The following is a 25,522-nucleotide window of genomic DNA, read 5'->3' as shown; positions in this document are numbered from 1 at the left end:
AGGGGCAATCACTCTTACCCACGTTTTCTGCTCCCTTCCCCAGTACATGAGGTGTGCTCGTGTATCATCAACATAAAGCAATGGAATATTTCCCTAACAGAAATGCAACAGTTGTATTTATGGTGATTTTTTTCTTATTGACCAATTAAGAGTTCATTTGCTTAAAGGCCTTTGGTGTGTAAATCCTGAGACAATGGTGTGTGGCTTGAGTTGCTGTACTAGTCAATTTGGGAAGGCAAGAATGCTGCAGGGAGTCTGAGACTTAACAAGGAGTGTGCTGGGCTGTCACTGGAGTAGCCCTGCACAACCACTGCTGTGTTAACAGTTTTATCAGCAGTTCAGATAGATCTGTCACCACCTCTAAAGCACTGTAGTGTTAGGGGAAACTACTCTCAATGAATGGGTTATGAATGTTAGAAGTGGGACTAATGTGCTTCAGTTTACCTTATTGTGAAATTTCCTTGGAAGTTGGGGGGGTGGTGGTGGACTGCTGCTGGGGGGAAGGGTGTCCCTTGGGATTACAGGGAGCTGAGTTAAATAACAGCTTAACTATCGGGGGAAACATTCACTCTCCCCTCTACTCCTCCAGTACCTCCCCTTCCCCTCATTTATAGCAGTGTCCTCTTTCACACGCTCTCAGGTTACTGGTGCTTAGAGTCTTAAAAACTAAAGTTTTTATGTCCTTGTCCCAGCCTCCTGCTTTTAAGAGCCACCCAGCTCCAGTGATTGGATTGAGTAGGCTGTCTTGTGCTGAGTGGTTGAGGACGTGTTTCAACAGATGGTTGGGGTTAGTGTGTGTCATCACATCTGAGTGGGGGTTAGAGAGGAAAGGCTGTACAGTAGGAACTGTGTGGTCCTGTGAGAGTACACTGCGTGTGGAAACCAGATCCTTTCAAGAAGATCTCTTAGGCAAAAAGGAATACAATCTCTCAGGTACAGGATTTTGTTTTTACACAGGAAGTTTTGAAGTGCTTAGAATGTAACTACCATAAACTATTTCTCCTTTCTATCAGTTACTATTGTATGACTAGAAGATTATAAGTATGTTCCTTGATGCTTCAGCACTAAAGGTAATTTGTTTTTTGTTTGCCCTTTTAAGATTTCCAATAGTGAGATCTGTGATTCTATCAGAATGCCTCAGTCTCAGTAAGGGGCAGGGCTGCTTAAGCTGGTGTGGGAAAGTAAGAGTTTAGGAGGTTAGGAGCCTCAGTCTTCAATCAGCCTTTACTTGTTTCCACTGATACCACTTTTGAGAATGACAAAGGCAGCAATATGCACTCCTGCTTGAACTCCAGGAAGCAGAGTCTGTTGAAGTCACTGACACTTGCAGTTTTCTATGTGTTTACACACTGTTACTGGTAAATTATCTGACATTTTTTAAAAGGTTTCTTTGTAGTATTATTTGGAACTAGTTGAATTAACAGGCAAAAGTAGCTTTGAAATGCCACTTTATCTAGTTTAATGTTCTGAGTGTTCAAAGAAGTGTTGATTACTGATTATAGTTAACAAATATTGGTGTGATCTTTCCAATTGTAGAATGTAATAATTATAGCAACATACTCTATGTTTCTAATTACAATTACACAGGATACAACAAATAGTTCGGGTGCAATATTTTTCATTTTTTAACTCTTTGTGTACTGAAGGAAATAATTCTGCTTAAATTCCATCTGTTGCTAGAGCTTTGTCAGATAGGGTTTGAGATTGGTGTGACTATCAACTGCATTCTTTATTTTTTTTGTACTGTTTTGATTGGCCAATGTTACAGGACAGTGAATGCATAAGTGGAGGATTGGGTGGAGCAATGAATTTTGAACAGACCTTTCACCTCAGGAACATGGATCTAAGGGCAGCCCATTTAGTTATAAATAATGCTTGCATGTGTCTGTTCTTGTGCATCAAATGTACGTGTATTTTCGTGGACAGGTACATGTTTCTCTGCCTCTCTTTTTTGCACTTCCGGGCAGCAAGATTGTGGAAGTGGATTGATAAAGGAGCTTTTATTAGCTGCACGCACCTGTAGATTTACTTTGCAGCACTGTCATAGCAGCAGCTTGTGACCCGCATGCTGCATCACAATCTTATGGAACAGTAATAATGTATAGCGTCACAGGAACAAAGAGAAACTTACTTAAGTCTTCAGCATTAAATATGTGAAAGAGAGTGTGAGAAGTAATAATAAAGCAACAAGGAAGAAGTGGAAGAAAGTCTCCTCAATGAAAAATGCAGACATTTCCAACACTTGAGTCTTATGTTAAAGTTGCTTTTGTTTTGTCTCTGGGTTCTCAAGCGTAGGCCACTCACAACTGACAAGCAAAATGTAAATTGCAGAACTTGCTAGCACCAGCAGTGTGGAAGACCTGCAATAGAACTAGTTTTCCTGGCATCCAGTCTTAGCATGTGCCAGAAATTTTACATTTGAGTTGCATTTGGCTGCACAAGTCCCATACTTCAGGAATCTGGCATCACTCATGCGGGTCCCATGTAATATAAAATCTCCTTTAAATTTCTTGAGCCTCTACCTCTATGCACCATGAATTCTCTAGGGCTGCATTGATGTGCTGCCAGTTAGCAGCAGAAGAAACAGTTGTCACCAGACATATTTTATGTATGGGTACCAAATGCACCATAGAAAACAAACAACATTTAAGCCAATACACTCTAAAATTGTGGAATAAAGAATCTATTTTCATACTTTTTGTCAACTAATTACTCCTATTGCTTCACCACCTGTGATAGACCTGTAGCCATCAGCAATCTACTCTATTTTAATGCAGCTCCAAATGCTCTCCCCAAATATAATTTGCAAGGACAGAATCAACGAATGCTTCGTGCTGTTGTCAAAGCTAAAGGTCAACAATGGACATTTCACGCATATTTTACTAAAATGTTTGTGACAACAATTATGTATTGGCAGCCTTCTTCCTGACACAGAGTCCGTATGGAACGGAGATCATTATAAGCATAATAAGCTATTTTTCACACTTACATCAAAACTGCTACTTTTCTGGAAATTTTTTTTCACTGAAATTTTTTCACTGTATCTCTGGCTCTGTCACCTCCTAGCCTAGAAATGAGTCTTGGCCAGCTTTTGGGCCCGGTCTAGGTGCAGCCCAATTAATAGGTGCCTGAACCAAGAATCCTGTATTTGGAAAAATGTTTGTCCTCAGGCTTTATAAACATACCTGCCACAAGCTGGTGGCAGTGACTAAAGACCTCAATGTCGGGCAGCCTATATAACTTGTAGCAGTCCTCAGGTAAGTTCCGGGAGGGGAACGAAAGTGGGCTACTTTCGTAGTGGGAGGTGATTGTGGCTCTTGTGGTGATGCATAGCACTTCTCCTCATGGCTCCAAAGATAGGCTTTTTAACAAATCAAGGTGGGAGGGCATGGTGGTCAGTAGTAATTCATGTATATGAATGCATTCCTAGAACCAAGGTAGGTATATTTTAAAATCTTTTTTGGTGGCGGGCCACATGTTAGGCCATGTGTAGATCTGAATTTTGTGAACACAACTAGCACTGGTTTTCTGTTTGAAACATTGGAGGCTTAGTGCTCATCTGGTAATCAAAAAACCAGACATGAAGTTATGGAATTTCTAGGCCTTGAGATCTCACTGTCTGTAAGTTTGTTCTCTGTCTAACTCACTGACAATTTTTATTCACTTTTCTCTTATCTATTGTGCATGCATAAGATTAAAATCATCTGCTAAATACATTCAACAGGTTTAACTATTGGAATGCTGCTAAAAAAAATCCTGAGCAACAAACTTTCCAAGAATTTGATCCAGGTTTTTGGGCTTTTGAGAATTTAACTCAATATAGAACCCAGCTCATGTTTGCGGGATGAAAATTGTAGCTGGAATTTAATACTGTATTTTACAGAGCGAGGCTAATGAAATGTTTTTACTTTGTTGATTACTCTACTCTAGGAGGAAATGTCCAAGAGATAGGCCCATAACTTCCCAGCTCAGGGGTGTTGAAACTGGAGGTATCTCAAAGATTCGCTGGGGAAAACCCCCACCCCCCAACAGAAGGACCAGCTCAGGATTGCCTGGCAATTGCCCAGGAAGTTCAAACTTCCATTGGGCAATTGCCCTGCAATCGGAACTATCCAAAAGTGCGATGTAAATTGTAAACTTCAGATGGTTCTGACTGTCTGACTGTAATAGTTACCCAGAAAAAGTTAGAAAAATTAAAACTACTACTAACTTCTGAGTAACTATAGTACTTACCCCTCCCGACCCTCACACAGGATGCCCCCACCCTCCATACCCCACTACACCTCCATGGGGCTCCCCCCACCTCCCACTAGACCTACACAGGACAGCCCCCAGCCCCCATGACACCCTCGGGACTCCTCTCACCTCCCACTACATTTCCATGGGACCCCATGACTACATCCCCAAACCCCACAGGACTCAGCCCCACACCACCGCACCCGCGGCTGCCTTCCCCTGCCCCGACCACTCTCCCCACCCCCCTACTGACTACCCCCTAACCACCTGAGCACCCAGTGACCACCTGAACACCCAATGGCCACCAACCCTAACCCCACTGGCCACCTGACACTCCCAACTGAACCCCCCTGACCACCCAACCCTCCCCAACCAACTACCCAACCCCTCTCCACTGACCACCCGACCTGCACCTCCCACCAACCCCCAATCCGACTTACTTAGCTTACAAAATTACCTTCTCCCAGGCTTCTCAAAGTAACTGGACCTTTAAATTTACCAACTTTATGGTAGCTGTAAAAATGAGGGCTTGGCTTAGCCCCGACTCAGCTGCCCTTGACACAGGGCCTCAGGAATCTACTGTACTACATGTTCTCACCTGGCCTGAGTCAGAAGATTGGGTGAAAGGACCAGCTTCATTTCCGGGTAACAAAGTAGGAGCAGAGTGGCAATCCAATTCTGTTTGCCACTCCATAGAAGTTACGGGACAACATCTTTGCTCGTGACTGAAAGAATCATTTAGTAACCTACACTTCAAATCAGAAATGATGGTAAATGTTCTGCCAACGTTAATGTGAAGATTAATGTGTATACTTATGTTACCACTGAGTCAGATGACATATTCCATTTTTGGTATATTGTGTAAGGTGAGCCTTTTTGAATAGTACACATATACAGCCTGCTCTTCAAGTTAATCAATTCCAGTAATGTGTTAAATTGAAATTGTATGAAAGCTCCTCCATGAAATTTTTGTTGCTTCGTTCAAACCCTTAATTGGTTAATTCAAATTTAAATTCTCACCCCCAATTGTTTCTGACCAGTGAACTTTGCTGCTTTGCTGCTTAATTGTAATTTAATGCATTCTTGAGATAATGGGTATCACAGGTTGACCTGAGAAGGTGATGGCTTGGTCTATTCTTGATTGCAGTCGGTGTGGCGAAAGTGCTGCCAAAGGGTGTCAGTGGTGGGGGTGGGGGGTCATTGGGGTCAGGAAGTCAACATCCTGGGGTTACTATTGACCAGAAACTGAACTGGACTAGCCATATAAATACTGTGGCTACAAGAGCACGTCAGGAGGCTACGAATCCTGTGGCGAGTAACTCACCTCCTGACTCCCAAAAGCCTGTCCACCATCTACAAGGCACAAGCCAGGAGTGTGATGGAATACTCTCCACTTGCCTGGATGAGTGCAGCTCCAATGCCACTCAAGAAGCTCGACACCATCCAGGACAAAGCAACCTGCTTGATTGGCACCCCATCCACAAACATTCACTCCCTCCACCACCGGTGCACAGTGACAGCAGTGTGTATTATCTACAAGATGCACTGCAGGAACTCACCAAGGCTCCTTAGCAGCATCTTCCAAACCCATGACCACTACCATCTAGAAGGACAAGGTAAGCAGACATATGGAAACACCACCACCTGGAAGTTCCCCTCCAAGCCACCATTCTGACTTGGAAATATACCACTATTCCTTCACTGTCACTGAGTCAAAATCTTGAAACTGCACCCCCCACCCTAACAGCACTGTGGGTGTACCTACACCACATGGACTGCAGTGGTTCATTGAATTTCAGATTTATCTTCCTGCTAAACATTGGCATGATCAAAGCCATCATCTTCGCCTCCACCACAAACTCTATAGACCCTTGGCACTGATTCCATTCCCTCCTGTGCCACTATCTCATATTAAACCAGCATTATTTGAAGCCTCAGCATCCTGAACTGAGTTCCTGGCCTGACCCCATTTACTCTCCAAACAAAAACTGTTACCTTCGATCTCTGTAACTTTCCCTTTCTCCACTCGTACTGCAGCCCTCATACATTCCTTTGTCACCTTCAAACTTGATCATTCTAACAGTCTGCTGACCAGTTTCCCATTTTCAATTAATGTCAGCTCATCCAAAACTTTGCAGCCTCTATCCTATTCTGCACAAATTCCAGATCAGCCAACACCCCTATCCTTGCTAATTTGTATTGTAATTCAATGCCCCAACTTTAAAATTTTCATTCTGTTGTTTAAGTCCATTTATGGTCTTGACCCTGCCTACATCTGCAACCTCCTGCACCTCATGACTGTCAACCCCCTCGCACCCCTCTCCACACCAAAATCTCCATTCATTTAATTCTGCCATCTCCTGCATCCCCCTACTCAGTGCGCTAAATATTGATGCTGCATGTTCTGCATCATGGCTCATCACACTGGAATTTCCTTCCTAAACTGCTTTGCTTTGCAACCTCTTTTCCCTCCTTTAGCGCCAATGACCAAACTTTTGCTCACCTTATCTAATATCTCCTCTTTGACTAAACATTCATTTTTTCTTCTACTGTTGTGAAGTGCCATTAAACTTTTCTCCCCACATTAAAAGCTCTATATAAATCTAAGATGGTGAGCTTCCTTCTTGAACTGCTGCAGTACTAGTGGTGTAGGTACACCCACAGTGCTGTTAGGAAGGGAGGTCCAGGATTTTGACCCAGCAACAGTGAAGGAACGGCAACATATTTCCAAATCAGGATGGTGAGTGACTTGGAGGGGAACTTACAGGCGGTGGTGTTCCCATGTGTCTGCTGACCTCGTCTTTCTAAATGGTAGTGGTCGTGGGTTTGGAAGGTGTGTCTGGCAACACTGAGGAAGTGAAGGAGTTGAGAGATGACTGTTGCCAGCATATATTTGGATAACGACCCCATCTCGGTAAATGCTGTTATCAACAGCACTTGTGGATGAAAGCGGTCAAGGTTAGATCCTTGGAAGATTTGGATAACGGTATGGAGGTAGTGAGAGAAGCTATTGCATGAGATACCCTGGCAATGATTCAATAGGTAAGAGTGGAATGAAACAACAGTTGTCCCATTGAGCTGAACAATGAAGGCAAAGCATTGGAGGAGAATGCCAAGCATGTCAAAGGTTAAGGAAGATGAGATGTACCAAAGTTACAGTCACAGAGTATGCCATTTATGGCCCTAATTAGGGCTGTATTAGTGCTTTGGAGGGATGGAGGCCTGATTGGAGAATTTAGGATCCGTTTCAGCTTCTGGTCAGGCTGACGGACTTTAAAGCTGTTTTTAGAATGCTGCTGTTTTAGCCTGACTGCTGGGGGGTCAACATCCATGAGCCAACCACTGCTTACACTGCTGAATCCAGGCAACAGAATCATAGGCTGTAATCTTCTGCCCCCCCGCCCTGGCAAGCTTAATGGCTCATTGGGGTGCATGGGTAGGGCCCTCACCATCTTCCTGCCTCCACTCTGATTAAGCCTGTGAAAGGAAGGCCTGCAGCACCCACTTAACAGCCTCATCATGGCTGGTACTAACCCAATGGTGGCCCAGGGGCTTGCCATGTGGGTGGCACAACAAGTAAACCTTTGCAGGATTGCTTGCAGACTCCCAGGGTGGAGTTCAAAGGCTCTCAGTTTCTGATTGAGGTACAGAGCGTTGGGAAGAAGATGGGGCCCACTGAGAGCCAACTCCTCATTCTTGCTGTGGATACCCACCTCACCCCCCCCACCCCCATCATTCACCTGTGGGAGTCATACTGGCAACAGCTACTGCTGCTGGCCTGTGAGGTGCCTGAGTGGCACAAATTGTGCCAGCCTTTCCCTAAAAGAGGTGACACAGGGTCTTTCACCAGCTTTCCAGCTGGCAGCTGAGACCCCCATCATCACTATAAGGTTCCTCCATTGACCCAGTTATTTGCGGACAAAGAGAGGAACTTTCAATATTGATAGGATGCATAAAATGGCCATGAGCAGATTTACACCTGTTATAAACCCCACTTGATTTTCTTTCCATTGAAGTTGATGGTTCCACCCTACAATTTTGACACTGGGATGAGGCAGCCAGATTTGAGTCTCCTGGAATCCAATTTAAAAGAACAATAATTAATCTTAACTTCCTCCAATGAGATATAGTGCAGCAAGTGATAACACTGTTGTGTGTGCACTGTGGAAGTTCATGGTACAGCCAGAGAGCTTTGAGATGCATCAAAAACTATACCAGCTGACCAAAGAGCTCCAGTGGCAAAAAATTTGGAATTGTTTCAAATCAGCATCCTTCACAATAATGCAAATAAAGATCCACCCTAGCATTCAATAATCTCAAAGTAAAAGACTTATATTTATAAAGTGCTTTTCACAACTTTAAGACGTCCAAATATTACACTAATTACAGAATTAAACTGGTGTATAACTTTATTATTTTTAATAATATAGTTCTACTCCCTTGTATTTATAAAGTGCGGCAGAATCGCAGATTATATTGAAAGTATCTACTGTGTTTTTCTTCCACTATATTAAAGAAGACAAAAAAAACCCAAAGCTCAGGGAAGACTGAAACTATAATTTCCAAAATGTACAGGAAAGCATTCCATTCAGTTCTTCCAGGAAGCAAGTGCATAGAGCTATGTTTCTGACTGCTACGTACCAAATCCTAATGTTTACTTTTTGCCGACTACTGCAGTCACTCAAAAGTTCCAGGGGACGCTGCCACTCAAGCCAGAGAAAACTGCAGATCCTTTAAAAGCTGTTCATTCATGTCAATTATAGCTTTTTTCTCTCTACAGTTTACAATTGGGTTTGAAGCCCTAATGTAAGAACTGACAAGGGGATTAAGACGTTTTTACTGGTCATCAATACCATGGATATTGATCATTCGTCTCTCAACCCTGAAACATCATCTATTTAGGCATTCTATCATTTCAGAAGTGGTCCAGAGGGTGATGAAGGTGGTGGGTTGGGGTGGTGATGCGGGGGAGATATGGCAAGAGTGGTAAGAAATGGATGATCAAACAGAAATCCACAATCTCAATGTGCTGTGTCTCCTATTTACTTGTCTTACAGTCACCACTCCAAATCCTGTAACTCCAATATTTAAAAACAAGGAAATCTAAATCCACACTTTCAATTTTAATTGGAGACCAGACAGCAGTTTACCGGACCCAGGAACATTTGAGTCATTGATGATCATGGATCTCTGGAGGCACAAAATAATCCCAAATGTAGCACCTGCCAATGGTTTTCCAGCAACGTAAAACTATCTACAAATTGCATGATATATGGTAGAACCCGGATACCACATGAAGTACAATGCACACAGGAAAATCCTGTTTAAATTTGGTATACACAAGGACAGTTACCATCCAGTACCAGTCCTGGCCAGCTATGAGTTGTCAGGAAGGGTGGGGCTTTTCCGTTTAAGTTAACTGAGTAAAAACTAGAATTTTCCTAATAGCTAGGAAAGTATTTATTTGTAATATTTCGCAATTTTCCATATTTTTCTGGTTGTTTTCGGTTATTTTTAATCAGCCTTCAGGAATACAGAGGAGGATGTTTAAAGCTACAAAGGGATCCATAGCAACATTTTGGCAACAATTTGTTCAAGAGCTGGCAACTCTGCTCATGCCAGTGACTGTGTTAGCAGAGCTCCAAAGTTAGCCAACAGGAAGCCAAATCTGGCATGATCTGGACAAAGCAGGTTCTGCCAGTTTTCCTCTGTTTCCTCCCCTTCAAATGAAATGAATGCCTTGTTCCTGAAAAAAGTTCAGCTATTAAGCACTTGCCCAACAGAGGCAAGTAAAGCTGCTTCTATACTGACCTCTTTTTAAGTCAGTACGCAGCTAAATCTGGTTTCCTTATCCCAGCAGCAGACTCCCTTACCCAATTTATTGTGGGTCTATAACTCTGCTGCCAGGACAAAAGAGTCAGATGTAATAATGTAAATGTTTTACAAATGCTTGTTTCCCAGAATCTGAATGAAACAGTATAACACATTTTAAAGAAAGAATAAACACACTGTAACTTACATGGCATCATATCAAATTCCCAGTACATGCCAAAGCATTCATATGCAGTGAATCATTTTTGAAATAGTCATTGTTAGTATGTAGAGAAATTAGTCAGAGTCCCACAAACAGCAAAGGATAGCGAACTGGCCTGTTGAGGAGGGAATGTTGGCCAGGGCCCCATCAAAACTCCTTGCTCTTCCTCAGAGTGAAAGATAATAGCCACAACAATGCAGCACCCGTCAGCATTGCAGTACAGTGCCTATATTGTCTCCACACATCATGGAGTCAACCTTCTGGTTCTAGCTGAACTAAATTAACATCATTTAAGTAAGCTCAGTGGGCGTACAAGCCTGCTGCTAGTTCACAGATTTGATAGCAAAAAATGCCAGTTTTCTCACAGTCTCTTGGGGCTGATTTTCCCTAGGCTTCGGGATCCTGGCATCGAAACTAAATGGGGGTCCCAAGCCTGCACATGCCAAGAGCCAGACCGGCAGAGCTATTTTCCAAGAGGGAACCTCCTAATAGGTCGTTCTCACGCTTACCATCCTATTTCACAATCAGAGGACTGGTAGCTGTAGATTCTCAGAAGCCCCTCAACATGGAGACACCTGGAAGGAGAGAAAAACAATATTTTAAGAGGGGGGTGGCAGCAAGCACCTTGGACCAGAGGGGACGTGCCTCTACTTGGGGCCATGAGGCTGAGGTCTTGGATGCCTGTGCCCCCCCCTTGGGGATGGAGGCTGTGGCTGTGATGGCACCAACTGGACTGCTACATGGAGTCTGCCTCCTTTAAGCTGGTAGCCTCCCCATGAATTGGGGCGGGGTGGGGCCGAAGGGGGGTGGGGGGTGCGGGTAGCTGCTCTACCATCACCAAAATGCCAGCAAGGCTGGAAATATCACCCTGAATTGGGACCTTAATTACTTAAATTGGCTGTCCTCCTCTGTGGCCCAGGCAGCCGGTGTACATTCTTAATCCTCTCTCCGCTAATCCTGGGTTGCTTCCCTGGTGGTGAGAATGTGTTGGGGAGACCGATTGGTGCAGCCTCCCATTACTTTCCCAGCTTCCCCACCTCCATGCCTGCCGTCTTGGGGCCGGCAAGATTCAGCTCTAGCATGCAAGAAACCAAATTAAATAGCCAACGTGCAAGGCTCATAAAACAACCCAATGTAAAAGCAGCTCTAATTTGTGTGGGAACCATCTGTGGGTACTACTTCTGACCTGCTGGTAGTTAGCCATGAATTTGTTGGAGCTAGTGGGTTACAGCTGGCCACTTCGATGTCTATGTAGCAGGTTATCTCCATTACCCATTTGGAGAAGATTTACTCTGTTATATCTTTGTAAATTTTTATGTGTTAATAGTGTTGGTATGTGTGAAACAAACTGCTGTCATAGAATTTTAGTACCTGTGACATTTTACATGAGTATGATCTGAATAATGTTAGCTGTTAAGCCCAGTGGGGTGAATTTCCAATGATAAAATCAGAAAATGCTGAAAATACTCAGCAGGTCAGGCAACATCTGTGGACAGATGGTTCTAATATTGACAAAGGCAGCTTTGGAGGGGTTGGGTTTCAGTTGAGAAACCTGGAGGCCCAGGTTTCCTGCACGTTATGGAGTTTTAACCCCACAACTTGAGACTTTTTTAAACAGGATCTCAAACCAAAGCCAGCCTGATTGACAGGCTTGGGACCCTATCAGGCAGGGAGCACCCCAGAGCAGGCTGTAGCCAATGATAAGAGGCCTACAGCTGCAAGTGGGAACATGAGGCATTTGGTGCAAATCTAGGAGGGGTCCGATTCAGGACCATGGGGTTTTTGAGGGTGTCTTTTGGGAGGGGGTGATGTCTAATGGGTGAGTGTTCAATCCCACAGAATTGGGTAAGCTTGTTGGGGTCATGGGGGAGCTTTGGGGGGCAGAGGTTGGAGCAAGTGGACAGGGAAGCATTCCTGCTCCTCCTGGCCCACAAGCAGTGCTGTAAGTAAACTTAGTGCAGAATATTTCATCCTGTGGGCAGGTGCGCACTTGACCTGAACAGGAGTAAATAAGTGCACGATGACGTGGGGTGAATGTCCTGACGTCATCATGCACTTGTGCCATATTTCACTTGGCAGGCGCGCACAGGTACCAGAGTTGTGCCTGCTATTAATTAACAGGCTACTTAAGTCCCTTAACAGTCCAATTGACTGTGATTTTACCTTGCTCGTGGAATTTTCTGCTCGTCGCTAGGGCAAAATGGGCAGGCGACCAGCCGACATTTTCACATACCTCATCCAAGGGTGGGATAAAAAGGGTCAGCAGCATTGCCAGTGTGAGCAGTGAGCAGTTTTGGAGATAGTTTGCAGCTGATTACTTATTGGTGCTTTGTGGCTTCATCTCTGTTCAGGGCTTCATCCTTAGCATTTCCAGACCTTATTTCAGGACTCATTGCTGTCTGCCAGGCCCCCTGAGGATCCAGACTGTCTGGACCCTTCCAGTTATTAGACAGACTTCTGTAAGCATGGTAATGGGGATTGTGGTCTCTGCTGGGGGCACCTCTGAGGAGGAAGAGAGGGGCAGAAGGGAGAGGAGGCCAGGTGTCCCAATACAGCTTCCAAGGAAGGGACCTTTGGGAGGAGAGGCGCAGTGCCAGCAGGAAGTCCAAGGTGGAAGGGGCCGCAGAAGACACCACTATCCTGCTGCCAGGGTTTACTGGCGCCGATGCAGCTACCTCAATATGTCCAAGGTGCAATGCCGAAGGAGGCTCCGCCTCTCAAGGGAAACAGTGACGTCCGTTTGCCAGGTGACTGGGCCTGAGATCACCTCCGACTGTGAGGGTCGAAACCCCATGCCAGTGGCTCTGTAGGTCATGGTGGCCCTCACCTTTTGTGCTTCTGGCTTTTTCCAGGAGTCAGTGGGGGACCACCTGAGGGCATTGCCTGATTGAGGGCTTGCAGGTCTGAGCGCAACCCCAGGGACCCCTGATTCTGTCCCTGGAGCTGCCCCTCTATGATAGTAGCCATTCCCTCAACGGAGGAGGCAGAACGCTCACCCATGATGGTCAATGCAGTGTTCATGCTCTGCAAGGACTCCTCCATCACTCATACCCTCATGGATCTCCACAAGATCCTCTTGCACATCTCGCTGGACACCCAGCATCTGGCGCCTAATGGACAACTCCAGAGGCTCATCATCAGCCTTTGACTGAGAATCATCCTGGTCCCCAGCATTCCTCTGACTGCTGGTACCCAGGGCACACTCTGCTTCCACCTGCACCTCAAGCGAGTGTGAAGTGCCCTCACCAATGTGCACCGAGATACTAGCTGCCAAACTAATGCTCACCGAGGTGCTGGTATTTGCGCTGGTGCCTGCTTCAGAGAGTGTGTGTGACGCAGGTGAAAATGACACCCAGTGGTCTTCTGGTGTAAGGGGTGGCCCTTCGGAGCCTTCATGCTCGGATGCCTGCTGGCGAACCTAAAAGGGAGAAGAAGGACATGTCATTAGCTAAAATCATCACACTGTCACTGTGCATGCCAGGCACCCTGGTGAGACAATGGAGATCTGCATCATGGTTCCATCATCTTTCAATAATCAATCTGGACTCCAGGCTTGAGGCTCCCATCAATGAGGAGACTGTACTGGAATGGTTGCACAATCTAAAAGTTTCACCACTGTGCACTGCACTCTTACATTTGTCTGGCGCCCCCACCTCTCCATGCCCGATTGAATGGGGAGCGTGTCGGCTCTTCAGCTCCAGGGCATCTTACTCGAACCTGGTGAGCAGCGGCATGTTGGACGGGTCTCCGCCTGTATGTGCTCTCGCTGCTTGGTCATGGCTTGTCTTCTCCTGAAAGGATAGAGGAGCATTGATTAGTCTACTCTTTATGTGCAGCGCCATTGCAGCCTGATCAACCCCAGCTGAAGAACACCTCGCAAGGCAGATCCGAGTCATGGCCCACGAGCCGCAAGACACTCAGTCCAAGTAGCCAGGGCTCACCCCCTTGGCCAGCTCTGGCGTCATTCACAGCTGGCACTCAGACTCTAGCACTCCTGAGGTCCACGGGTCAACAACCACGCTGTAACACATCTGCACACTGACCCATGCCAACATGGTACTCGCCCTTCCTGAGCACAGCAGGTCATTGAGGCGCTTCCGACACTGCACCCATGTGCACCGCACTACATCATGGCTGTTCACCAGGGCTGCCACCTCCTCCCGTGCCCTCTTTGTGAGGTGCGGTGGCCTCCTCCTCCTATCTTTGGTGACAAGGATGCTCTTCCTGGCAGCCAGCTCCTCCAGGAGGACAGAAAGGTACTTATCCAAAAAGGCGGGATGGGGGCCGAGTGCCCACAAAACCTGTCCTCCCGCCTGGCATTTGCAGCAGCACTCGACTCCATCGTTACAACAGCAGACAGACGTCCTTCCGTGGCAGCCTTTCTGTGGCTTCCTGGGCCGTTTTTAAACCACCCTCCGGGTCGCCATTGGAACCGACGGCTGACAGGCCCCCTCAGCCCTACCTGGCCAGTGCGGAGCTGCGTTTCACACTGAGTGGGCCTTAATTGACCCGCCAGCATGAAATTGCGGTCAGGGTCCGATCACGGGTGGCAGTCTGTTTTACGACCGCTCCCGGTCTCGCCACCGCACCCGCCCAACGAGGGAAAAATTCTGCCCTTAATCTTTACCCTGGAGCTATTCTTGCTTCATTTAAGCTTTTGGGTTTCCCGAGGCCTGCAAACTCAGCCGCCCAGGATTAAACATGTAAAGACGGTTAACCCAGCCTTATTATAACATTTAAGTGGCCAGTCTGCCTCTTGGGAGTGAGGTGATTACCTGCCCCATGGCCCACCTCTGTCAAAGCTGGAAGTAGAAGGATTGGTGTTGGATTTGAATATTTCATCCAACCTTAACCCACCTGTTTTTGTGAGGTTAAAATTCACCTCAAGGTTAACGGTTTTTAAACAAATAGAAAGGCAGGTGGTGGAGGAAACGTGGTCTGTGATGGGTTGTAAGGCAGGAATGATAAAATGACAAAAGGGATGATGGTACAAGGCAAAAGGAATGGTAAAGGGACAAGTGAAATAAACAAGAGATGGGTCTAGAGGACCATCACCAGCACCTGTTGTCCAAAAGAATGGGAATAGTGATTACATCTGAAATTATTGAATTCTCTGTTGAGTCCGGACAGTTGTGAAGTGCCTTATCGAAAGGATTATTTTCCAACTACTTTGAATTATTTCCTAAAGGTTCTTAATTTTAGTTGGCCTGATTTCCATAGACAATTACATTGATGGAAAATAGCAGCTTGGAATTGATGAGGAGCGCACAGGTGAAGCTGCAGAACAGCCTTGGGATAGAAAAAGTTAATGACCTAGCTAAGAAAATCTTGCCCCTACTTTGCTGAGATATGCAGGATTAGCTCTTTTACATTTGAGTGTGGTAGGTCGGACTGTGAATATGCTCCATACCTAGCATTTTTGATCTGTTTGTTTTTTTTAGTTCTCTTTGTTGCAGAGGTTTTAGGCTCTATTGTCTGCAAGAAATAGATTCCAAGGTCTGATCAGAAAACAGACCAAACATTCGCTGATTCTTAGGTTTCTTTCAAAACACTGAGGCGTGCATCTCTGGCACCAAAACTATTATTCACATTTCAAATAAACTGGGTGGCGTTTCCTTCTTCAGGTTGTAAAATCTAATGTTTTGAAAGAAGCTTTTTTAATGGGCTGACTGGTTTCTTTAATCATTATGAATGCAAGTGAAGTATTACAAACTGCATGAATATTGAAAGCTTCAGTTTAGGGAGTTTAAGCAAGGAAGTAAACCCCCTACAGCACAGAATAGGACAAACTGCAGAGAAATGGTGAAAGGACAAAAGAGCTAGGCATCTGATAAGAAGCTAAAGCAGAAGGAAAGGAATGTTGTCAAGATTAATTTCAAGTATGTAGAATATCAAATATAGAATGCCTCTGGCTTTCTTAAACTGTGGGAGGTATGCACATTCTGTTTGATGACAATACATTTCATTTTTGGCTCTTTTTAGTTCATCCCTTTTCATCAAAGTCATTTGAGAATAAACATAATTCTAATGCAGTAACAACATTGATCCAGTTTAACTTGCTGTCAAATGAACACGCTTGAGTAAATTTCCATTGCTGAAGGTACAATTCACTGAATTGTGTGTGTATTTTAGGCAAATGCATCTACAGGAAATATATAAGAAAAGATATTCAGAAATGTCAATAATATGTAAAGACTGATTCTGGCACTTTTTCTTCAGTTGGATCTGAATAGTTTTTACCTCTGCATGTAATTACTGAAAACTCTCCCTCATTTTTCCCATGAGAAATATTATAAAGCACATTGTACTTGAGTTCAAAAGGTGAAAGAGCAGGTGTTTTAGGCTGCATTTTCCAGTTGGTTTGGTTAAGGTTGAAAGGTAAATTTTAGTTGGAAAGTCAGTTTAATAATGCCTCTTGAAACAAAGGACACAGCCTTACCATCTGGGGCTATTCACATTTACTTACATTCAAAATAATTCTGTTACTTCCCCTTTTCTGATAGAGCCATGCTAATCGTAAGCAGAAGTTATGGGCCTCCAATCGTTTAAAACTTTTTTGCAGGACAGAATCCAGATCAGTTAGTTCTGGTTTCATTTTAGCATCAACTAGTCAAAACTAAATGAAGATCCTGCATCTGGTCACATTTTATTTAAGACCTAATAATAAGAAGAGAATGGCTTTGGAGTAACTTTTTTTATTAATTCATGGGCTGTGGGCATCGCTGGCTGGGCCAGCATTTATTGCCTATTCCTAATTGCTCTTGAGAAGCTCCTGAACTTCTTATTGAAAAACTGACGTAACAGTTCAGTGTAGATTTTCCAAGTCCTTACCTGTGGCAAGATCAGTTAATGCATTCGGGTAAGCAGTAGGAACCATTCAGTTCTGAAAGTTCACCTCTTCACAGTGTTCACCTGATAGATTTCTGATAACCCTGAGTCCCATTTATTGACAAGAACTCTATCTAGTTCCTCTTGAAATCCATTAAGGTTTATTGTTCCACCACATCTTTGCCACATACTTACCGCCCTTTTGTAAAAACATTCTGCTGAACTTCCTACTGTTGCCTTTAATTTGTAAATATGATCCCTTGTGTTTAAATTTGTACATGGTAGCAAAGCTTACTTGGATGCAATTTGTCCAAATTTAACATCATTTTTTGGCACCTTCATGTTCCTTCTGAGTCACCTTTTCAAAAGAGAAAAGATGCAGGGTAATCAGTCTTTCTTCATATGTTATTCAGTTAAATTTTGGGATCAAGTGGATAGCTCTACTCTGTATCCCTTCCTATAACCAAGCATCCATTTTGAAATGGGGTGATCAAAACTGCCCACACTACCCCAAGCTGTGATTTCACCAGGGCCAAATACAGTTTTAAAATTTCCTCTAATTAAAATGGAAAATACTGGAAATGCTCAGCAAGTCTGTTGGCATCTGTAGAGAGAGAAGCAGAGTTAATGGGCTGAATTTTCCCACAAGATTTGGGACCCCGTCATTGGGACCAAATGGGAATCCCAAGCCCCCACTTGCTGGCAGTGAAACTGGCTCAGCCATCTTCCAGGGGGCAGCTTCCTAAATGGCAGCTTCCACAATCACCATCCCTAATAGGATGCTGCTTGCCTAATCAGAGGGCTGGAAGCTCTGGCAAGTCAACAGCTCCACACGGAGAGGTAGGTGCTGCTGAGGTAGGACAGAACAACAAGAGTGAAGAAATAAACAAGGTCTAGTTGGGCAGATCCATAAGATTGGAAGAGAAACTCCTCCATTGGCTGAGATTGCATGGTCAAGACCCTGTCAAAGGAGTATGGAGCCTCTGGATCCAATGGCCATCTGGTCCAGCTCAGGACGGCCACCTCCATTGAATTAGCAGCCTCTGTGGTCTACGGAGGTACCCATGAACAGCAACAGAGCAGCCACCACTCAGCGACCTCTTCCCCCATGCATCCCCCCTATTACGGAGGCCTGCTTGGTCCTGGCTTTGTCCAATCCTATTTACTTTGAAGACTGCCTATCTCCAAGGGCTCCCAGCCATTGAGGCACCCTTTCCCTTATGTTGCAGCCTCAGAAATGGCCACTGCTTGCGGTGGCCCTGAGCTGGCAGCTCCTGAGGGGACACAGCCATCCTTAATCTCTCATGATGGCCTTTAAATTGGCCACTGCCAGCAATATGCTGCCCTGAGTCCAGCTGCATGTGGAAGCAGTGTCCCCTCCCACTATCGGCCCCAGTGGTAGGACTTCCCCACTTATGACAAAATCCAGTCCGTTAGCTCTGTTTCTCTCTCCACAGATGCTGCCACTTCAGACTTCAAGCATCTGCAGTATTTTGCTTTAAAATTACTTCTCTTGATTTATATATTATAACGCTTACTATGCATACCAACATTTTAGAATTTGGAGATGTTGGCTCCAAAGTGAGATTAAAAGTGGAACCAGCAGTGACCTCTGGGGTATACCATTTCCAACCAATCTCCATTCTGAACAACACACATTTAACCTAATTTTTTGTTTCTTATCCATCCAGAACTTCCTAACCATGTTCCAAGAATTCCGCTTTTGTACCTGAATTTTAATAACAGGCCATCTTGAATGCTTTCTGTAAATCCATATACACTTACATCTACTGCATTTCCTTATTTATTGAATCACCACGTCTTCACAAAACAATGACTATGAATTTTTGTGGGCTTCCTGCCACTGCTTTTATGTTACATGCAAACAGGATTTCTGACACACTTCCAGGGAAACTTCAACAGAACATTTACAGAAAGCCTGAAAAAAACCTCAGGGTTTATGCCATTTTTCAATGCTGATTTCCTAGGGTAGATGTTAAGATTGAGAGTTTCCAATGCAGAACTATGAGATGGGAATGTGGATTGAGAAATGAGGTGTAAGTACCAGTACTCTTGACTAATGACCTGCGTGATTTCCTCTCAGATCATCAGAAAATAGTCCAAGAGGTGAGTTAGGTGTACAGACCTCTCTGACTTTGCTTAAATTCTTGATATATGCTGTCATCTGAAATACTGTGCTAAGAGTGTTAAATTGTGTTAAATATAACTGCACAGCATTGACTGGGTGGAAATCAACTGAGATGGACCTCTGCCTGATTTCCTGACTAGAATTGCCAATTTCCAGAATTGTCTTAGAGTTTATAGGAAATAAATAATAACCTTATAGACACTACAGTGAACAAGCCAGGAGAAAAATCAAGGGGGAACTTTAAAAAAATTGTGGCTTTTTCTTTGAACACTTTTGCTCATTAATTATAGAAAAAAAATGAAGATGGGGAAAAAAGCTGTGACTGGACTGGAGTGGCTGTAAGCGGGAGGCGATGTAATGAAATTTCCAGGAAAACGTCTAACCAGATTTGGCGACCATTAAAGCACAGCAGTCACCTTACCTGTTTCACCCGACTGCCATAAGTAATAACAATCAGAACATTTCTCCTAAGATGACCTGTCAATGAAGAGTGGCAGAATAGCAGAAAATGTGAAGTGTAAGTGATCAGATCCAACAGTCCAATTCAGCAATTGAACAGTGTCTGATCGAACCCTTCAACCACTGGTTGCTCTTTAAAAACAATGCAAATCATACTGAGAAGTGTGATTTATGTACAATATATGACTCTTGACAGCTGGAATGTAAAACTTATAAAGAAACAATTGATACTACTTAGACGAGAGACTGTAGTATCTTGCAACATCTTCCTCTTCTGCTATCATCATCTTCTACCTCCCTAAGGGCACAAATCCCTTCCTCAGGCCTCTGCTATTGCACTTCAAAAGATCACAGTCACTTCCCTCTCGGACGTTCCCTGTGGCTTATCCTTCCCAAGACCCCCATAACACTTGCCAAGACCACTGTTACCAGTTACAACCCTCTCATATAAATGCAAGAAATGTTTAAAAAATTGTGAACTTCCACAGTTTTTAATCAATTCCAAATACACATGTGCACTGATGTATAATTCTGTTTGTGTTCATTAGAGAAAACTTGGAATGTATTTTTCATCCTGCATCTTTCCCCTTTGATCACCTTTCCTGAGCTGAATTGGTGGTCAGCTGTACTTTCCTTGACCTCTGTCTACCCTCTTCTTGATCCCATGTTGAATAGTTCCGGCTGACCTGCTTTCCAGTGTTCCAGTCCTGCTCCCATCTTACCCTTTTGTTCAAAACCTCCTTGTGAACACCAGGCAGTGATGGGTGACTTGTAGTGAGGTGGCTTGTCACACCACACACTGCAGGACAGAAATGCTGCACCATTTGTCCCTAACTTACTTAACCTGAACGTTTGACTCTGCATTCTGAGTGACTGAATCTTCAGTGAAGATAGCGCTGCACCGCATTATTTATTGGGTGACAATGATAGATGGCTAGCCAGGTGAGTGGTGTAAAGATAGTTTGAGCAACTATGTGTACAAGTGGTATAATGATTTGTTGAGATACAAGCACAAAATGACCTCATATTTTCTAACTTATCAAGTGGACAGCTGTTACTTTGTACGGGACTTTTTTATCTCATTCTTTTTCTGAACAATGGCCGAGGTATATTTAATTTAAATGTGAGCGCACACTGAATGGTATGGCAGGGCACTGGATTGCCTGTGCTTTGTGCTATTGGGCAGTATTACGCTGGCGTGCAATGTTTTTTGCAAATCAGTTCCTGATTTTAACCATGCTTCTGTGAAACAACAATTAGTAGCAGCACTGAGACTTTCCACTGTTGACTCGATAGGTAATCTGAATCTGAGTCAGTTCTCAGCAATTTTAAAGAATGCATTTGCACTCTAACTATAGTGTTGGTGTGAACTAGTTTTGCTGCGCACCAATGCCATGTAATTGCAGGCTCAGTCTGATACCAGAACAAAGCAGAGAGAGACACTCTGGAGATGGTAGCCTTACTCCACTTCCCTTTGGAGTCAGTTTATATCTTGACAGCTCATTCTGTCTTCATATTTAACATCCACACAAAGCTGTTTTTGCATACATCCCGTGTGAAAGCACCACCAGTCACATACAGGTCACTTTGACACACATGCCCATGGGGCATAGTGTAACTGCAACAAAGGAAAGAGTTTTTTCAAAGATCATCAAGATTATTTTCCTTACAATGAAAGTAGGAAAACAACACATTGCCCAATTGGCTACACCACTGCAGCAGTAGAAATCTACATCCCACTCAACCTGAGGTCCATCTCATGCATTCCATTAAATCAAGATAAACCTCAAACAGATAAAAGCAAAAAACTGCGCATGCTGGAAATCCAAAATAAAAATACCTGGAAAAACTCAGCAGGTCTGACAGCATCTGGGGAGAGGAACACAGTTGACGTTTCGAGTCAGTATGACTCTTCAACAGAACTGAGGAAAAATAGAAGAGAGGTGAAATATAAGTTCTGTTGAAGGGTCATTCGGACTCGAAACGTTAACTGTGCTCCTCTCCACAGATGCTGCCAGACCTGCTGAGTTTTTCCAGGTATTTTTGTCTTTGATTTGAAATATAAGCTGGTTTAATGGGGGATTGGGACAAGTAGAGCTGGATAGAGGGACAGTGATAGGTGAATTTAGCCAAAAGATGTCATAGACAAAAGGACAAAAAGCTGATGAAAGGTGGTGATATTATCTAAGGAATGTGCTAATAGGTGACATTAAGGGTAGAAAGCAGGACGAGCAAGGTACAGATAGCCGTAGTGGCGTGGGATGGGGGGAAGGGATCGAAATAGGTTAAAAGGTAGAGATAAAACTATGGATGGAAATACATTTAAAAATAATGGAAATAGGTGGGAAAAGAAAAATCTATATAAATTATTGGAAGAAAGGGGATCGGAAAGGGGGTGGGGATGGAGGAGAGAGTTCATGATCTAAAATTGTTGAACTCAATATTCAGTCCGGAAGGCTGTAAAGTGCCTAGTCAGAAGATGAGGTGCCGTTCCTCTAGTTTGCGTTGAGCTTCACTGGAACTTTGCAGCAGGCCAAAGACGATCACAGTTGACGGCCCGTTACCCGGCTGTTCCCAGGCCCAATGATCACGACCAACTGTCAGTCTGAAAATTCTGCTCCATTATTCAAAAGACATCACTATAGATAGACAAAGGCAGGTAATGTACATCTATCCCTCTTTTAGCACTCCTCATGTGTTCCTAAATAATGGCATGCTAAACAAAAACATGCTAATGAACATCACTTCCCCTTAAGAAAGCATGTAATTAGTTTGGTTTAGGTTTCTGACCTGTAATTTTTACTTTAAAAATGTATCTGGGACAAAAGTTCGCCTCCTACTTACTACTCTTACTAACTCACTATTGCTTCTAACTTACTCCTCGTTCTACTTATCTCCCACTCAGTGCTTCCCTCTTCAGAACTCCTTACTCCCTCCCGTTCATTGCCCCTCTCGCTGCTTTCTTTTCTTGACCCCTCGCCACTTTCCTCTCCTGATCATCTCATTTCCTCACATGCACTACCCCCCTTGCTGCTTCCCTCTGCTGACCTCCTTGCTCCCACCTGCTTACACCCCATACACTGCTTTCCTCCAGCCTCCCCTCTCCTGGTGAGCAAGGGCTTGGGAGAGGGGCAGCAAGCAAGGCAGCAAGTAGGTGGGAGTGAAGGAGTAGGAAGAGGGGTGGCGTGTGAGACAGAAAGCAGGAGGGATCAAGGGGGTTGGGGAGGGAAGGTTCAAGAGGGGCAAGAAGCCAGGTGGCAAGTGGGAAGCAGTGAGGGGGTCATGGGAGGTGGTGACTGAAGCAGTGGTGCACTAAAAAAAACAGATTGAGCATGCACAGTTACTAGCTGGTTCTTGGCACATGTGCAGTAACCACATTAAAATGAAAACGGAGACAGCGCTATCCAGGTAAGTTCCATTATTTACAAACCCGCTATTAGAATGCGCTTTAGACGGGGGATCATTGGCGGTGGCAACTGGTTGCAAGTTTCTGCCATGGGTCTTCATGTGACTGAACAGGCTGATTCTTGACTCATAGATCTTTGAACACATGGGGCACGATGCCGCGTGAGTTAGTGGGATTCAGAGTGCAGTGTTTGCTTTCTTTTCTACCCTTCCCTGCCACTGCTCTGCTTCATCATGAAGATGTTGTGACTCAACTCATGATGCAGCTTGATAGCCAAGTTGTCACCATTCTGAATGTTTGGTAACAAGCTCCTCCCAGTCATTAATGTCAATGTTACCATGCTTTAAGGAGAGACTCAGTGTCTTTGAAGCATTTTCTTTGTCCTCTCCTGGAACGCTGGGCATTTAAGAGTTAAGAAAACAGGACCTGGCTGGGAAGATGGTTTTTGGCCATCTGGATATCATATCCAATCTATCGAAGTTGATTTTGCAGTTTTGCCTGAATACCTGAGGAGCCAGCTTCAAGAAGGACACTAGCACTTGTTTGACAGTCCTCCCATTGAATCTGGATTGCTGATGGAATTTCTTTCGTGCTGTTCTATGTCACTGATCTCCAGTCTAGGTCTCACTGCAATACAAGAGTGTGCTGACAATAACTGTTCTGTATACAGAGACTTCCGTTGACTTCTGGAAATCTTTGTTGTCAAATACTCTCTGCTGTAGTTGGAGAAGGCTGAGCTGGAGCAGCTCTTCCGGTGTTGGATCTTCTCATCAATGGTGGCCTTGAGTAGAGGTGGCTGCCAAGGTATGGGAGGTGCCCAACATTTTCCACAGTCTCTCCTTCAATATGTATGGGAGGTGGAATATTTGGCTGACCAGGTTGTGAGTTGATATGAGTTTTGTTTTGGCAGCATTCAAGGACAGGCCGAGTTTCTTGAATGCAGAATTGAAGAGGTCAAAAGTGGCATGCAAATCTGGTGCAGAGTGGGCAATGCCACTGCAATAATCCACAAACTGTAGATCATCTATGTCAAAGGTGATCAGATTAGTTTTGGCACGGAGATAACTGAGGTTAGAGTTTTCCATCTAGGCAGTGTTTAATACTGACACAATAAGGCAATTGATCTTTGAAGAGGTGAATGGCCACTGTCAGGTAGATTGTAAGTAGTAAGGGGCTGTCACACAGACTTGCTTGACACTGGTCTGGATTTTGAAGGTGGCTGTTGCAGATCTCCCATTCAAGACAGTTACTGTCATATCATCACGAAGCAATGGCAAGATTGTGATGAAGTTTAGACATCCAATTCAAAATTGGAACTGTGAGGAACATAGGCATAAATTTTGGAGACAAGCAAACATATTGACCTTAACTCCAACTCCATGTCTTATGATATTGGCACCGAGCAACATGTAGAAGAGAAAGACGGGGCCGGGAGGGGATGGCGGGGGGATGATAAAAGAATGATCCTTGGGATACTCTGGATGTAATGGTGCAGGGGTATGAAAAAACACTGTTGCTGAAGATGTCCTGACTACAGTTAGATAGGTAAGAGCGGAACCAAATTAGATCATACCCAGTAAACTGGACATCAGGGAGGAGATGTTGGAGGAGGGCGGCATGCTTGACCATGTCAGAGTCTGAAGAAATATAGAGGAGGACATAGAGGGATGAACCATGGCCATGGTATCAGAACTTATCATTTCTTATTTGATCAGGGTCGTTTTGGTGCTGTGGTGGGGTGGCAACCTGACTTGATAGAATCAAAATTGGAACTGTGAGGAACATAGGCATAAATTTTGGAGACAAGCAGCATGTTCAAGCAGTTTAAAGAAGAAAGCAGGAACACTGACTAGCATCATAAATAAGTTGTGCAAAGAGAAGGTAACACAGATATTGACCTCAAAATTCAGGCGTGCCCATTTTTGTGTGCGTAGGGAGCACCCCTCATTCCAAATGGTGAGGCCCAAAACACCCCTGATATTATTCCTTGGTCCTCATTCCCATGAAGTGGATAAGCTGTATAGAGTGAGACAGCTCATCCAGCAAAGCATGGCCTCTGTGACTCTAAAATTAGCCCCCGCCCGAGTAAGTGGGGAGCATTCAGTGATTGCAGGGGAGTGGATCACGAGCCAGATAGAGAATCATAAACTAGCAAGGGGGTGTAAGTGATCATTAGCCGGTCGAAGAAACCATTAGCCGATGTGGCTGATTGGTGGCTGGAGGAAGGGTTTTTGAATTTTGTGAGGAGAGATTGGGCCTCACATGGATTAGATCTAAGCTCTGCAGTCCTACCACACCCAGCCGTGAATGGTGGTCGACAATTAAACAACTAACAGGAGGAGGAGGCTCCACAAATATCCCCAACCCTAGTGATGGGGGAGCCCAGCACATCAATGCAAAAAGCAAGGCT

The 25,522-nt window shown here is 44.4% G+C and overlaps 1 protein-coding gene across 3 annotated transcripts in view; it reads left to right on the top strand.

The window, feature by feature from the left end:
- Positions 1-813: 813 nt before the first annotated feature.
- Positions 814-25,522, top strand: part of sulf1 (sulfatase 1) — a 421,690-nt gene continuing 396,981 nt past the window's right edge. For all 3 annotated transcript variants that reach the window (XM_041189449.1, XM_041189450.1, XM_041189448.1), the window contains exon 1: positions 814-933. The gene's annotated coding sequence lies outside the window, so the exon portion shown is untranslated. The remainder of the gene's footprint in view (positions 934-25,522) is intronic.

Source organism: Carcharodon carcharias, chromosome 6 (assembly GCF_017639515.1).
Source record: "Carcharodon carcharias isolate sCarCar2 chromosome 6, sCarCar2.pri, whole genome shotgun sequence".
In the NCBI taxonomy this organism is placed as follows: domain Eukaryota; kingdom Metazoa; phylum Chordata; class Chondrichthyes; order Lamniformes; family Lamnidae; genus Carcharodon; species Carcharodon carcharias.
This window is presented reverse-complemented; position numbering and strand designations above follow the sequence as displayed.